Source organism: Oncorhynchus masou, unplaced genomic scaffold (assembly GCF_036934945.1).
Source record: "Oncorhynchus masou masou isolate Uvic2021 unplaced genomic scaffold, UVic_Omas_1.1 unplaced_scaffold_6729, whole genome shotgun sequence".
Lineage (NCBI taxonomy): Eukaryota > Metazoa > Chordata > Actinopteri > Salmoniformes > Salmonidae > Oncorhynchus > Oncorhynchus masou.
The window spans coordinates 1-16,959 of NW_027013178.1; the positions used below are offsets into that span (position 1 = coordinate 1).

Consider the following 16,959-nt stretch of genomic DNA (forward strand, 5'->3'; position numbering starts at 1 on the left):
CCACTGGGCTACCTGCCTCCTCTAACCACTGGGCTACCTGCCTCCTCTAACCACTGGGCTACCTGCCTCCTCTAACCACTGGGCTACCTGCCTCCTCTAACCACTGGGCTACCTGCCTCCTCTAACCACTGGACTACCTGCCTCCTCTAACCACTAGGCTACCTGCCTCCTCTAACCACTAGGCTACCTGCCTCCTCTAACCACCAGGCTACCTGCCTCCTCTAACCTCTAGACTACCTGCCTCCTCTAACCACTAGACTACCTGCCTCCTCTAACCTCTAGACTACCTGCCTGCTCTAACCACTAGGTTACCTGCCTCCTCTAACCACCAGGCTACCTGCCTCCTCTAACCACCAGGCTACCTGCCTCCTCTAACCTCTAGACTACCTGCCTCCTCTAACCACTGGGCTACCTGCCTCCTCTAACCACTAGACTACCTGCCTCCTCTAACCACTAGGCCACCTGCCTCCTCTAACCACTAGGCCACCTGCCTCCTCTAACCACTAGGCCACCTGCCTCCTCTAACCACTAGGTTACCTGCCTCCTCTAACCTCTAGACTACCTGCCACTCTAACCACTGGGCTACCTGCCTCCTCTAACCACTAGACTACCTGCCGCTCTAACCACTAGGTTACCTGCCTCCTCTAACCACTAGGCCACCTGCCTCCTCTAACCACTAGGTTACCTGCCTCCTCTAACCACTAGACTACCTGCCTGAACCACTAGGCTACCTGCCTCTCTAACCACCAGGCTACCTGCCTTCTAACCACTAGGCTACCTGCCTCTAACCACCAGGCTACCTGCCTTTCTAACCACTAGGCTACCTGCCTCCTCTAACCACTAGGTTACCTGCCTCTAACCTCTAGACTGCTCTAACCACTAGACTACCTGCCTCCTCTATCCACTAGACTACCTGCCTCCTCTAACCGCTAGACTACCTGCCGCCTCCTCTATCCACTAGGCTACCTGCTTCCTCTAACCGCTAGGCTACCTGCCTCATCTAACCACGAGACTACCTGCCGCTCTAACCACTAGGCTACCTGCCACTCTAACCACTAGGCTGCTCAAAGCCTACACTCTATCCACTAGACTACCTGCTCCTCTAACCACTAGACTACCTGCCTCCACTCTATCCACTAGACTACCTGCCTCCTCTAACCACTAGACTACCTGACTCCTCTAACCACCACCACTTCTAACCGCTAGGCTACCTGCCTCCCTCTAACCACTAGACTACCTGCCTCTCTAACCACTAGGCCACCTGCCTCCTCTAACCTCTAGACTACCTGCCGCTCTAACCGCTAGGCTACTTGCCTCCTCTAACCACTAGGCTACCTGCCTCCTCTAACCGCCAGGCTGCCTGCCTCCCCTTGGCCACTAGACTACCTGCCTCCTCTAACCAATAGACTACCTGCCGCTAACCACTAGGCTACCTGCCACCTCTAACCACTAGGCTACCTGCCTCCTCTAACCACTAGACTACCTGCCTCCTCTAACCACTAGACTACCTGCCTCCTAACCACTAGACTACCTGCCTCCTCTAACCGCTAGACTACCTGCCACTCTAACCGCTAGGCTACCTGCCTCTTCTAACCACTAGACTACCTGCCGCCTCTAACCACTAGGTTACCTGCCTCCTCTAACCACTAGGCTACCTGCCTCTCTAACCACTAGACTACCTGCCTCCTCTAACCACTAGGCTACCTGCCTCCTCTAACCACTAGGGTACCTGCCTTCTCTAACCACTAGACTACCTGCCTCCTCTAACCACTAGGTTACCTGCCTCATCTAACCACTAGACTACCTGCCACTCTAACCGCTAGGCTACCTGCCTCTTCTAACCACTAGACTACCTGCTGCTCTAACCACTAGGCTACCTGCCTCCTCTAACCACTAGACTACCTGCCGGCTCTAACCACTAGACTACCTGCTTCCCCTCTAACCACTAGACTACCCAAGCCGCTCTAACCACTAGGCTACCTGCCTCCTCTAACCACTAGGCTATCTGCCTCCTCTAACCACTAGACTACCTGCCTCCTCTAACCACTAGACTACCTGCCGCTCTAACCACTAGGCTACCTGCCTCCCTCTAACCACTAGGCTACCTGCCGGCTCTAACCACTAGACTATCTTCCTAGTGGTTAACCCATGTTAGGGTTAAAGTGCATAAGTACAGAATAGAAAGTTTAGGAGGAAGTGCAGAGATCTGTGAGAAAGATTTATATCCTTCTGTTCCTCAGGTATGATACAGTACTCTTCTATTCCTTAGAAATGACATCGCTCTGCTGCGTCTGTCCACTGAGGCTTCCCTGAACTCTGCTGTCCAGCTGGCTGCTCTCCCTCCATCTGGCCAGATCCTGCCCAACAACAACCCTTGCTACATCACCGGATGGGGACGCACCCAGAGTCAGTAGTAACCTATTATCTCAATGTAACATCAAACACATTCAACATTTCATTGTCTTTACATACACCCATAACTAACCACAACACTGAATATGACACTAACAGAACAAATTAGTTTTTTGGGGGGGTTTATACTTGGTCTTAAGCATGTAAGTGACTAACTAAGCAGGTTAGTGTTTTTCGTCATGAATCTTGCTCTGGAGAGTGGTCACTAGCTGGAACAGAGTAATAAAATCTGATTATAAAACTAATCCTAACCCCACTGATAACCCTAGTACATAACCCTCGTTATATCTTGTGTGTTTTTGTTCTACCTTGTAATTTTTAGTATTTTATTGTTATTGATTATTGGATTATTGGGTTTTGAAATTGCAAGAAAGGCATGTATTTCACTGTATTTGTGAATGTGACATTAAAACTAGAAATTAACCCTAACTTTAAATTACGACCAAAAATACCATTTTTGTTTTCATGTATCTTTACAATAGCCAACTATTACTTCGCAGCTGGCCTATCTAATGGGAAATCGCTCAGTTTTGCCTCCAGGACAAGACTCGTGACACTAAAAGTCAACCCATATCTAATATGTCAACTGAGACGACAGATGGTTGGTTATATGTCATTATTTGAAATGTTCTAATGAAACCATATTGAATTCTCACATCCTGTTCCTCTTAAATGTTTCCCCTGTTCCTCACTATCAGCTGAAGAGATATATAACAAAAATGGATAAATGTCACTATTTTTCACATATTCTAATAAAGCATCCCTTGTCCTTCTAACGTGTCCCTGTCTTCCCTGTAGCCGGCGGTTCTGTTCTCTCCTCTAACGTGTCCCCTGTCTTCCTGTAGCCGGCGGTTCTGTTCTCTCCTTCTAACATGTCCCCTGTCTTCCCTGTGGCCAGCTTCTGTTCTCTCCTCTAACGTGTCCCCTGTCTTCCCTATAGCCGGCGGTTCTGTTCTCTCCTCTAACGTGTCCCCTGTCTTCCCTGTAGCTGGCGGTTCTGTTCTCTCCTAACGTGTCCTCTGTTCCTGTAGTTCTGTTCTCCCTCTAACATGTCCCCTGTCTTCCCTGTAGCCGGCGGTTCTGTTCTCTTCCTCTAACGTGTCCCCTGTCTTCCCTGTAGCCCAGTTCTGTTCTCTCCTCTAACATGTCCTGTCTTCCTGTAGCCGGCGGTTCTCTGTCCAACAGCCTGAAGCAGGCTTGGCTGCCCAGCGTTGACCACCAGACCTGCTCCAGCTCTAGCTGGTGGGGATCTTCCGTCAAGACCACTATGGTCTGTGCCGGGGTGGCGGAGCCAACCTGGGTCAGTTGGTAAGACCAGTGTAATGGAGGGGAGAGGGGGAAGACCGATCGGTTTGGGATTTGAACCCATGACTCTGCGTATGTCCTTGGAAAAATGGAAAACTTACACAAAGAGGTATAATATGACGGTCTTGGTTTTACTGGATATGTTTGATTCACTTTATATTTGATTATCATTGGAATTATATCATAGTTTAGCGACATGTTTAGAAAATACAAATAACGTAAAGTGACTTTTCTGTTATACAATATGAGTAAGAGTAACAAAGTGGTAACTCAGTCCTGAGGAATCTCTCTCTCTCTCTCTCTCTCTCTCTCTCTCTCTCTCTCTCTCTCTCTCTCTCTCTCTCTCTCTCTCTCTCTCTCTCCCTCTCTCTCTCTCTCTCTCTCTCTCTCTCTCTCTCTCTCTCTATATATTGTAGGGAGACTTCATGGCCCCCTGAACTGCCAGGTCAACGGGGTCAGTACTATGTCCACGGTGTGACCAGCTTCGTTTCCTCTTCCGGATGCAACGCCACCCGCAAGCCCACCGTCTTCACCCCGTGTCTGCTTACATCAGCTGGATGAAATGGGTACGTCCTGGGAGCTGAGACAGGAGAAGAACATGATTTTCTCTTCTCTCCAAGCTGGTCTATGGCATTAATGTATATTAGATGATACCTAAGATGGCTGACACATTGTTTTGTATAGTTTATTTTGTTCAATTTGTGTCATAGTCTCTGTCACAATATTGATTATTATTTTGGGGGGGAAAAATGTCTGTGTCTATTTTAATTGGTCTCCTTCCTGTACAGATCATGGGTTGAAAGGGAACGGGTCTTCGAGAGACAGAACCCAGATTCATCCCTGATGCTGCTCAGCTACACCAACGTTCTGCTCTAAAAGTTCAATAAACTTCATTGACTTTGAGTAAACTCTTCTCTCATGTTTACTTTTTACTGTTCATGTCAAATCCACCCTGTCGATATTTATTTCACAGAATTGTGTGCGAATTTTAGCGGGGGTATTTTGTGACTAAGCCATCTGTGTTTGAGAATGAGATGTGTTTGGTATTGTTTATTTTATTTGATTCCTCATTAGCTGTTGCAAAAGCAGCAGCTACTCTTCCTGGATCCACATGAAACAACAACAACATAATATAGAACATCATTAGACAAGAACAGCTCAAGGACAGAGGTACATCAATTTTAACAAATGCAATGAATAACAGATTAACTAAGTATGGAACAACAGATCCCCCCCCCAAAAAAAAAAAAAAATAATAGCCTACATATCAACACACAAAACACTATCTAGGTCCAATAGTCTACATATCAACACACACACACACTATCTAGGTCCAGTCTACATATCAACACACACACACACTATCTAGGTCCAATAGTCTACATATCAACACACACACACTATCTAGGTCCAAATAGTCTACATATCAACACACACACACTATCTAGGTCCAATAGTCTACATATCAACACATACACACTATCTAGGTCCAATAGTCTACATATCAGCACATACACACTATCTAGGTCCAATAGTCTACATATCAACACACACACACTATCTAGGTCCAATAGTCTACATATCAACACACACACACACAATCTAGGTCCAATAGTCTACATATCAACACATACACACTATCTAGGTCCAATAGTCTACATATCAACACACACATACTATCTAGGTCCAATAGTCTACATATCAACACATACACACTATCTAGGTCCAATAGTCTACATATCAACACACACACACACTATCTAGGTCCAATAGTCTACATATCAACACACACACACTATCTAGGTCCAATAGTCTACATATCAACACATACATATCTAAATAGTCTACATATCAACACATACACACTATCTAGGTCCAATAGTCTACATATCAACACACACACACTATCTAGGTCCAATAGTCTACATGTCAACACACACACACACTATCTAGGTCCAATAGTCTACATATGAACACATACACACTATCTAGGTCCAATAGTCTACATATCAACACACACACACACACTATCTAGGTCCAATAGTCTACATATCAACACACACACACTATCTAGGTCCAATAGTCTACATATCAACACATACACACTATCTAGGTCCAATAGTCTACATATCAACACACACACACTATCTAGGTCCAATAGTCTACATATCAACACATACACACTATCTAGGTCCAATAGTCTACATATCAACACACACACACACTATCTAGGTCCAATAGTCTACATATCAACACACACACACTATCTAGGTCCAATAGTCTACATATCAACACATACACACTATCTAGGTCCAATAGTCTACATATCAACACATACACACACTATCTAGGTCCAATAGTCTACATATCAACACATACACACTATCTAGGTCCAATAAGTCTACATGTCAACACACACACACACCATTCAGGTCCACTAGTCTACATATCAACACATACACACTCATCTAGGTCCAATAGTCTACATATCAACACACACACACACCATCTAGGTCCAATAGTCTACATATCAACACACACACACTATCTAGGTCCAATAGTCTACATATCAACACATACACACCATCTAGGTCCAATAGTCTACATATCAACACATACACACACTATCTAGGCCAACTAATAGTCTACATATCAACACATACACACTATCTAGGTCCAATAGTCTACGTATCAACACACACACACACTATCTAGGTCCAATAGCTCATATCAACACATACACACTATCTAGGTCCAATAGTATACATATCAACACACACACACACCATCTAGGTCCAATAGTCTACATATCAACACATACACACCTATCTAGGTCCAATAGTCTACATATCAACACATACACACTATCTAGGTCCAATAGTCTACATATCAACACACACACACACTATCTAGGTCCAATAGTCTACATATCAACACATACACACTATCTAGGTCCAATAGTCTACATATCAACACACACACACACTATCTAGGTCCAAATAGTCTACATATCAACACATACACACTATCTAGGTCCAATAGCCTACATATCAACGCACACACACTATCTAGTCCAATAGCCTACATAGCAACACATACATACACTATCTAGGTCCAATAGCCTACATATCAACACATACACACACACTATCTAGGTCCAGTAGCCTACATATCAATGCATACACACACACTATCTAGGTCCAATAGTCTACATATCAACACATACACACACTATCTAGGTCCAATAGCCTACATATCAACACACACACACTATCTAAGTCCAATAGCCTACATAGCAACACATACATACACTATCTAGGTCCAATAGCCTACATATCAACACATACATACACTATCTAGGTCCAATAGTCTACATAGCAACACATACACACACACTATCTAGGTCCAGTAGCCTACATATCAATGCATACACACACACTATCTAGGTCCAATAGCCTACATATCAACACATACAAAACTTTCCAGGTCCAATAGTCTACATATCAACACACACATACTATCCAGGTCCAATAGCCTACATATCAACATACACACAAACTATCCAGGTCCAATAGGGGAGAGGCGTTGTCTGGAGGTGTTGCTTCATCTGTTATTTGAAACCAGGTTTGCTGATTATTTAAGCAATATGAGATGGAAGGAAGTTCCATGCAATAAGGGCTCTATATAATACTGTGTACGCTTTCTTGAATTAGTTCTGGATTTGGGGACTGTGAAAAGACCCCTGGTGGCATGTCTGGTGGGATAAGTGTGTGTGTCAGAGCTGTGTAAGTTGACTATGTAAAGATTTAGGGATTTTCAACACAATGTTTCTTATAAAAAGAAGAAGTGATGCAGTCAGTCTCTCTTCATCTCTGAGCCAAGAGAGACTGGCAGCATAGTATTTATACAGTCCTCTGATTACAATGAAGAGCAAGATGTGCCACTCTGTTCTGGGCCAGCTGCTGCTTAACTAGGTCTTTACTTGCAGCACTGGACCACGACGACCGGACAATAATCAAGATCAGACTAATCTACAGCCGGCAGAACTTGTTTTTTGGAGTGTAGTGTCAAAAAAGCAGAGTATCTCTTTTTATTACAGACAGACATCTCCCCATCTTTACAACCGTTGAATCTATATGTTTTGACCATGACAGTTTACAATCTAAGGTAACACCAAGTAATTTAGTCTCCCTCAACTTGTTCAACAGCCACACCATTCATTACCAGATTCAGCTGAGGTCTAGCACTTAATAGAATGATTTGTACCAAATACAATGCTCTTAGTTTTAGAGATGTTCAGGACCAGTTTATTACTGGCCACCCACTCCAAATCAGACTGCAACTCTTCTGTATGGGTTTGTATGGGGATGTCATGGCTTTTGTAGCTTTAGAAAACTGTGGGGTCCCCAGAGGGGCGTTGCCTTGGTGACAGGAGATAACTGTGGGGTCCCCAGAGGGCATTGCCTTGTGACAGGAGATAACTGTGGGGTCCACAGAGGGCGTTGCCCCAGGACAGGAGATAACTGTGAGGTCCCCAGAGGGCGTTGCCTTGGTGACAGGAGATAACTGTGGGTCCCCAGAGGGCGTTGCCTTGGTGACAGGAGATAACTGTGGGGGTCCCCAGAGGGCGTTGCCTTGGTGACAGGAGATAACTGTGGGGTCCCCAGAGAGGTGTTGCCTTGGTGACAGGGAGATAACTGTGGGGTCCCCAGAGGGCGTTGCCTTGGTGACAGGAGAAAACTGTGGGGTCCCCAGAGGGTGTTGCCTTGGTGACAGGATATAACTGTGAGAAGAAAGACACCCGGGCTACAGCTGGTGGAACGGAACAGATTAGTCAGATCAGCAGTGTACAGACAGTATACCCTAGCTGTAGTAACTGTACAGACAGTATAACATAGCTGTAGTAACTGTACAGACAGTATACCATAGCTGTACAGACAGTATACCATAGCTGTAGTAACTGTACAGACAGTATACCATAGCTGTAGTAACTGTACAGACAGTATAACATAGCTGTAGTAACTGTACAGACAGTATACCATAGCTGTACAGACAGTATACCATAGCTGTAGTAACTGTACAGACAGTATACCATAGCTGTAGTAACTGTACAGACAGTATACCATAGCTGTACAGACAGTATACCATAGCTGTAGTAACTGTACAGACTGTATACCATAGCTGTAGTAACTGTACAGACAGTATAACATAGCTGTAGTAACTGTACAGACAGTATACCATAGCTGTACAGACAGTATACCATAGCTGTAGTAACTGTACAGACAGTATACCATAGCTGTAGTAACTGTACAGACAGTATACCATAGCTGTACAGACAGTATACCATAGCTGTAGTAACTGTACAGACAGTATACCATAGCTGTACAGACAGTATACCATAGCTGTAGTAACTGTACAGACAGTATACCATAGCTGTAGTAACTGTACAGACTGTATACCATAGCTGTACAGACTGTATACCATAGCTGTAGTAACTGTACAGACAGTATACCATAGCTGTAGTAACTGTACAGACAGTATACCCTAGCTGTAGTAACTGTACAGACAGTATACCATAGCTGTACAGACTGTATACCATAGCTGTAGTAACTGTACAGACAGTATACCATAGCTGTAGTAATTGTACAGACTGTATACCATAGCTGTAGTAACTGTACAGACAGTATACCATAGCTGTAGTATCTGTACAGACAGTATACCATAGCTGTAGTATCTGTACAGACAGTATACCATAGCTGTACAGACAGTATAACATAGCTGTTCTGACAGTATACCATAGCTGTAGTAACTGTACAGACAGTATACCATAGCTGTAGTAACTGTACAGACTGTATACCATAGCTGTAGTATCTGTACAGACAGTATACCATAGCTGTAGTATCTGTACAGACAGTATACCATAGCTGTAGTAACTGTACAGACTGTATACCATAGCTGTAGTATCTGTACAGACTGTATACCATAGCTGTAGTATCTGTACAGACAGTATACCATAGCTGTAGTAACTGTACAGACAGTATACCATAGCTGTAGTAACTGCACAGACAGTATACTATAGCTGTAGTAACTGTACAGACTGTATAACATAGCTGTAGTATCTGTACAGACTGTATACCATAGCTAGTATCTGTACAGACAGTATACCATAGCTGTAGTAACTGTACAGACAGTATACCCTAGCTGTAGTAACTGCACAGACAGTATACCATAGCTGTAGTAACTGTACAGACTGTATAACATAGCTGTAGTATCTGTACAGACTGTATACCATAGCTGTAGTATCTGTACAGACAGTATACCATAGCTGTAGTATCTGTACAGACTGTATACCATAGCTGTAGTAACTGTACAGACAGTATACCATAGCTGTAGTAACTGTACAGACAGTATACCATAGCTGTAGTAACTGTACAGACTGTATACCATAGCTGTAGTAACTGTACAGACAGTATACCTAGCTGTAGTAACTGTACAGACTGTATACCATAGCTGTAGTAACTGTACAGACAGTATACCATAGCTGTACAGACAGTATACCATAGCTGTAGTAACTGTACAGACAGTATACCCTAGCTGTAGTAACTGTACAGACTGTATACCATAGCTGTAGTAACTGTACAGACAGTATACCATAGCTGTAGTAACTGTACAGACAGTATACCCTAGCTGTAGTAACTGTGCAGACTGTATACCATAGCTGTAGTAACTGTACAGACAGTATAAATAGCTGTACAGACAGTATACCATAGCTGTAGTAACTGTACAGACAGTATACCATAGCTGTAGTAACTGTACAGACAGTATACCATAGCTGTAGTAACTGTACAGACAGTATACCATAGCTGTAGTAACTGTACAGACAGTATACCATAGCTGTAGTAACTGTACAGACTGTATACCATAGCTGTAGTAACTGTACAGACAGTATACCATAGCTGTACAGACAGTATACCATAGCTGTAGTAACTGTACAGACAGTATACCATAGCTGTAGTAACTGTACAGACAGTATACCCTAGCTGTAGTAACTGTACAGACAGTATACCCTAGCTGTACAGACTGTATACCATAGCTGTAGTAACTGTACAGACAGTATACCATAGCTGTAGTAACTGTACAGACAGTATACCATAGCTGTAGTAACTGTACAGACAGTATACCATAGCTGTAGTAACTGTACAGACAGTATACCATAGCTGTAGTAACTGTACAGACAGTATACCATAGCTGTAGTAACTGTACAGACAGTATACCCTAGCTGTAGTAACTGTACAGACAGTATACCATAGCTGTAGTAACTGTAGTAACTGTACAGACAGTATACCATAGCTGTAGTAACTGTACAGACTGTATACCATAGCTGTAGTAACTGTACAGACAGTATACCCTAGCTGTAGTAACTGTACAGACAGTATACCATAGCTGTACAGACAGTATACCATAGCTGTAGTAACTGTACAGACAGTATACCCTAGCTGTAGTAACTGTACAGACAGTATACCATAGCTGTAGTAACTGTACAGACTGTATACCATAGCTGTAGTAACTGTACAGACTGTATACCATAGCTGTAGTAACTGTACAGACAGTATACCCTAGCTGTAGTAACTGTAGACAGTATACCATAGCTGTAGTAACTGTACAGACTGTATACCCTAGCTGTAGTAACTGTACAGACAGTATACCCTAGCTGTAGTAACTGTACAGACTGTATACCCTAGCTGTAGTAACTGTACAGACTGTATACCCTAGCTGTAGTAACTGTACAGACAGTGTACCATAGCTGTAGTAACTGTACAGACAGTATACCATAGCTGTAGTAACTGTACAGACTGTATACCATAGCTGTAGTAACTGTACAGACAGTATACCAAAGGTGTTATAATTATGGTGTGCACAGAACACAGCACTGGGTGTGTGCCGAGTTATACCCTTTCCCCATGTGGTGCAATATTATTGACCAGGGCGCATAAGATGTGCACTCTAGGAAGTAAGGTACCATTGTGGACAGAGAATGAGAGAATTACAGAGAATTACTCTTCCAGTATAAATGAGAGAACTATCTTTCTGCCCCCGTCACAGATGGCCCTGTCACTCTACAGACAAGATATCCTTACTGATGGCTCCGTAAATTCTGTTCTATGCTATTCTCTGTATGTTAGACAAACAAAGGTATTCGTTTAAGAATTTTGTCTTCCAGGTCAGAAATAGTCAATCATTTCAAGTGATCAAATTCTCAAAAGGTTAGGACATTTAAAGCGAACTGTATAGTGTATCTGTCACGCCCTGGTCTTAGTATTTTGTGTTTTCTTTATCTATTTGGTCAGGCCAGGGTGTGACATGGGTTTTGGTATGTGGTGTGTTTGTCTTGGGGTTTTTCATAGGCATTTGGGATTGTGGCTTAGTGGGGTTTTCTAGCATAGTCTATGGCTGTCTGAAGAGGTTCTCAATCAGGGCAGGTGTTTATCGTTGTCTCTGATTGGGAAGCATATTTAGGCGGCCATATTCTTTGAGTGTTTTGTGGGTGATTGTCCTTGTCAAACTGTTCGCTCTCTGGCCCCCAATGGTGGAACAAACTCCTCACGACGCCAGGACAGCGGAGTCAATCACCACCTTCCGGAGACACCTGAAAACCCCACCTCTTTAAGGAATACCTAGGATAGGATAAAGTAATCCTTCTCACCCCCCCCTTAAATGATTTAGATGCACTATTGTAAAGTGGCTGTTCCACTGATGTCAGAAGGTGAATTCACCAATTTGTAAGTCGCTCTGGATAAGAGCGTCTGCTAAATGACGTAAATGTTGTTCCTGTCTCTGTGTTAGTTTGCACCAGTTTAGGCTGTTTCGGTTTTTGTGTTACGTTTGTTGTTTTTGTATTGATTCGTGGTTCACATTAGTGATGTCGTAAAGGCCTTACCGCTTGTCTGTTGTGTGTCTTGTGCTTTCAGAGGATCTCCCAGATACCTAGAAGATGGAGCCAGGAGAGAGAGAGATATAGAGAGAGAGAGAGAGAGAGAGAGTTGTGTGTCTCGTGCTTTCAGAGGATCTCCAGACCAGATACCTAGAAGATGGAGCTGAGGAGAGAGAGAGTTTTGTGTGTGTGTGTGTCTCGTGCTTTCAGAGGAGCCCCAGACCAGATACCTAGAAGATGGAGCTGAGGAGAGAGAGAGAGTTGTGTGTGTGTGTGTGTGTGTGTGTCTCGTGCTTTCAGAGGAGCCCCAGACCAGATACCTAGAAGATGGAGCTGAGAGAGAGAGAGAGAGAGAGGGAGCTGAGAGAGAGAGAGGGAGCTGAGAGGGAGCTGAGAGAGAGAGAGAGGGAGCTGAGAGAGAGAGGGAGCTGAGAGGGAGCTGAGAGGGAGCTGAGAGGGAGCTGAGAGGGAGCTGAGAGAGGAGGGAGCTGGAGGGAGCTGAGAGGAGCTGAGAGGGAGCTGAGAGGGAGCTGAGAGAGGGAGCTGAGAGAGAGAGGGAGCTGAGAGAGAGAGGGAGCTGAGAGAGAGCTGAGAGGGAGCTGAGAGGGAGCTGAGAGGAGCTGAGAGGAGCTGAGAGGGAGCTGAGAGAGAGAGGGAGCTGAGAGAGAGAGGGAGCTGAGAGAGAGCTGAGAGGGAGCTGAGGAGCTGAGAGGGAGCTGAGAGAGAGAGAGGGAGCTGAGAGAGAGAGAGGGAGCTGAGAGAGAGAGGGAGCTGAGAGGGAGCTGAGAGAGAGAGAGGGAGCTGAGAGAGAGAGAGGGAGCTGAGAGAGAGAGAGAGGGAGCTGAGAGATCGTGCTTTCAGAGGATCCCCAGACCAGATACCTAGAAGATGGAGCAGAGAGAGATGTGGGTGGTGAGGTGGCCAGACCCAACTCCTGTTGGGTAATAACATGGAGATTGGATCATTTCACTGAGGTCTATTAATATTCTAGTTTACATGAAGGTACTGGTACATTTCGACAAGACACATCTCCCAAAAGGAACAAAGTAAAGAAATGTACTATTCAATTAAAGAAGTGTGAATATCAGTCATGCAAAATTAGATTGAAAATAAGTCATTTAGGCATATTTTCCAGACATAAACGTCAGGTGGATTCCAGGTGCTAAATGAAAAGTGAAAATGCGTATTTTCTTTGTTATTCAATTTTTTTTTAAATAAATAATTACATTTAATTGTTTCAAATATTTTACATGTGATAAGGCCACACAGAAGAGGGCCAGAGATAATTACAGACACCAGTGATAATCTGAAGTACCCTAAGCACCCTAATCTGGTGGTCCCAGCGCGCACGACCCACGTGGAGTTCCAGGTCTCCGGTAGCCTCCGGAACTGCCGATCTGCGGCCAACAAGGCAGAGTTCATCTCAGCCTATGCCTCCCTCCAGTCCCTCGACTTCTTGGCACTGACGGAAACATGGATCACCACAGATAACACTGCTACTCCTACTGCTCTCTCTTCGTCCGCCCACGTGTTCTCGCACACCCGAGAGCTTCTGGTCAGCGGGGTGGTGGCACCGGATCCTCATCTCTCCCAAGTGGTCATTCTCTTCTCCCCCTTACCCAGCTGCTCATCTGCCTTACTCCTTTGAATTCCATGCTGTCACAGTTACCAGCCCTTTCAAGCTTAACATCCTTATCATTTATCGCCCTCCAGGTTCCTGGGAGAGTTCATCAATGAGCTTGATGCCTTGATAAGCTCCTTTCCTGAGGACGCTCACCTCTCACAGTCCTGGGCGACTTTAACCTCCCCACGTCTACCTTTTGACTCATTCCTCTCTGCCTCTTCTTTCCACTCCTCTCCTCTTTTGACCTCACCCTCTCACCTTCCCCCTACTCACAAGGCAGGCAATACGCTCGACCTCATCTTTACTAGATGCTGTTCTTCCACTAACCTCATTGCAACTCCTCCAAGTCTCCGACCACTACCTTGTATCCTTTTCCTCGCTCTCATCCAACACTTCCTGCACTGCCCCTACTGGATGGTATCGCGCCGTCCCAACCTTCGCTCGCTCTCTCCCCGCTACTCTCTCCTCTTCCAACCTATCATCTCTTCCCTCTGCTCATACCTTCTCAACCTATCTCCTGATTCTGCCTCCTCAACCCTCCTCTCTTCCCTTTCTGCATCCTTTGACTCTCTATGTCCCCTATCCTCCAGGCCGGCTCGGTCCTCCCCTCCCGCCCGTGGCTCGACGACTCATTGCGAGCTCACAGAACAGTGCTCCCGGGCACCCGAGCGGAAATGGAGGAAAATCTCGCCTCCCTAGGACCTGGCATCCTTTCACTCCCTCCTCTCTACATTTTCCTCCTCTGTCTCTGCTGCTAAAGCCACTTTCTACCACTCTAAATTCCAAGCATCTGCCTCTAACCCTAGGAAGCTCTTTGCCACCTTCTCCTCCCTCCTGAATCCTCCTCCCCCTCCTCCCTCTCTGCAGATGACTTCGTCAACCATTTTGAAAAGAAGGTCGACGACATCCGATCCTCATTTGCTAAGTCAAAACGACACCGCTGGTTCTGCTCACACTGCCCTACCCTGTGCTCTGACCTCCTCTTTCTCTCTCAGATGAAATCTCGCTTCTTGACGGCCGGCCGCCCAACAACCTGCCCGCTTGACCCTATCCCCTCCTCTCTTCTCCAGACCATTTCCGGAGACCTTCTCCCTTACCTCACCTCGCTCATCAACTCATTCCTGACCGCTGGCTCACGTCCCTTCCGTCTTCAAGAGAGCGAGAGTTGCACCCCTTCTGAAAAACCTACACTCGAATCCCTCCGATGTCAACAACTACAGACCAGTATCCTTCTTTCTTTTCTCTCCAAAACTCTTGAACGTGCCGTCCTTGGCCAGCTCTCCCGCTATCTCTCTCAGAATGACCTTCTGATCCAAATCAGTCAGGTTTCAAGACTAGTCATTCAACTGAGACTGCTCTTCTCTGTATCACAGAGGCGCTCCGCACTGCTAAAGCTAACTCTCTCCTCTGCTCTCATCCTTCTAGACCTATCGGCTGCCTTCGATACTGTGAACCATCAGATCCTCCTCTCCACCCCTCTCCGAGTTGGGCATCTCCGGCGCGGCCCACGCTTGGATTGCGTCCTACCTGACAGGTCGTCTTACCAGGTGGCGTGGCGAGAATCTGTCTCCTCGCCACGCGCTCTCACCACTGGTGTCCCCCAGGGCTCTGTTCTAGGCCCTCTCCTATTCGCTATACACCAAGTCACTTGGCTCTGTCATAACCTCACATGGTCTCTCCTATCATTGCTATGCAGACGACACACAATTAATCTTATCCTTTCCCCTTCTGATGACCAGGTGGCGAATCGCATCTCTGCATGTCTGGCAGACATATCAGTGTGGATGAATGACCACCACCTCAAGCTGAACCTCGGCAAGACGGAGCTGCTCTTCCTCCGGGGAAGGACTGCCCGTTCCATGATTCAAGCATCACGGCTGACAACTCCATTGTGTCCTCCTCCCACGGCGCTAAGAACCTTGGCGTGATCCTGGACAACACCCTGTCGTTCTCAACTAACATCAAGGCGGGTGGCCCGTTCCTCAGGTTCATGCTCTACAACATCCGCAGAGTACGACCCTGCCTCACACAGGAAGCGGCGCAGGTCCTAATCCAGGCACTTGTCATCTCCCGTCTGGATTACTGCAACTGCTGTTGGCTGGGCTCCCCTGCCTGTGCCATTAAACCCCTACAACTCATCCAGAACGTCGCAGCCCGTCTGGTGTTCAACCTTCCCAAGTTCTCTCACGGCACACCGCTCCGCTCTCTCCACTGGCTTCCAGTTGAAGCCGCATCCGCTACAAGACCATGGTGCTTGCCACGGAGTTGGAGGGGAAACGGCACCGCAGTACCTCCAGGCTCTGATCAGGCCCCTACACCCAAACAAGGGCACTGCGTTCATCCACCTCTGGCCTGCTCGCCTCCCCCTACCACTGAGGAAGTACAGTTCCCCCCAGCCCAGTCAAAACTGTTCGCTCTCTGGCCCCCCAATGGTGGGAACAAACTCCCTCACGACGCCTCAGGACAGCGGAGTCAATCATCACCTTCCGGAGACACCTGAAACCCCACCTCTTCAAGGAATACCTAGGATAGGATAAAGTAATCCTTCTCACCCCCCCCTTAAATGATTTAGATGCACTATTGTAAAGTGGCTGTTCCACTGGATGTCAGAAGGTGAATTCACCAATTTGTAAGTCGCTCTGGATAAGAGCGTCTGCTAAATGACTTAAATGTAAATGTAAATGTA

General features: G+C 45.8%; 1 pseudogene; it reads left to right on the forward strand.

Annotated features, from left to right (window-relative positions):
- The first annotated feature begins 2,269 nt into the window (after positions 1-2,269).
- Positions 2,270-16,284, forward strand: LOC135536859 (elastase-1-like; annotated as a pseudogene).
- Positions 16,285-16,959: the final 675 nt, after the last annotated feature.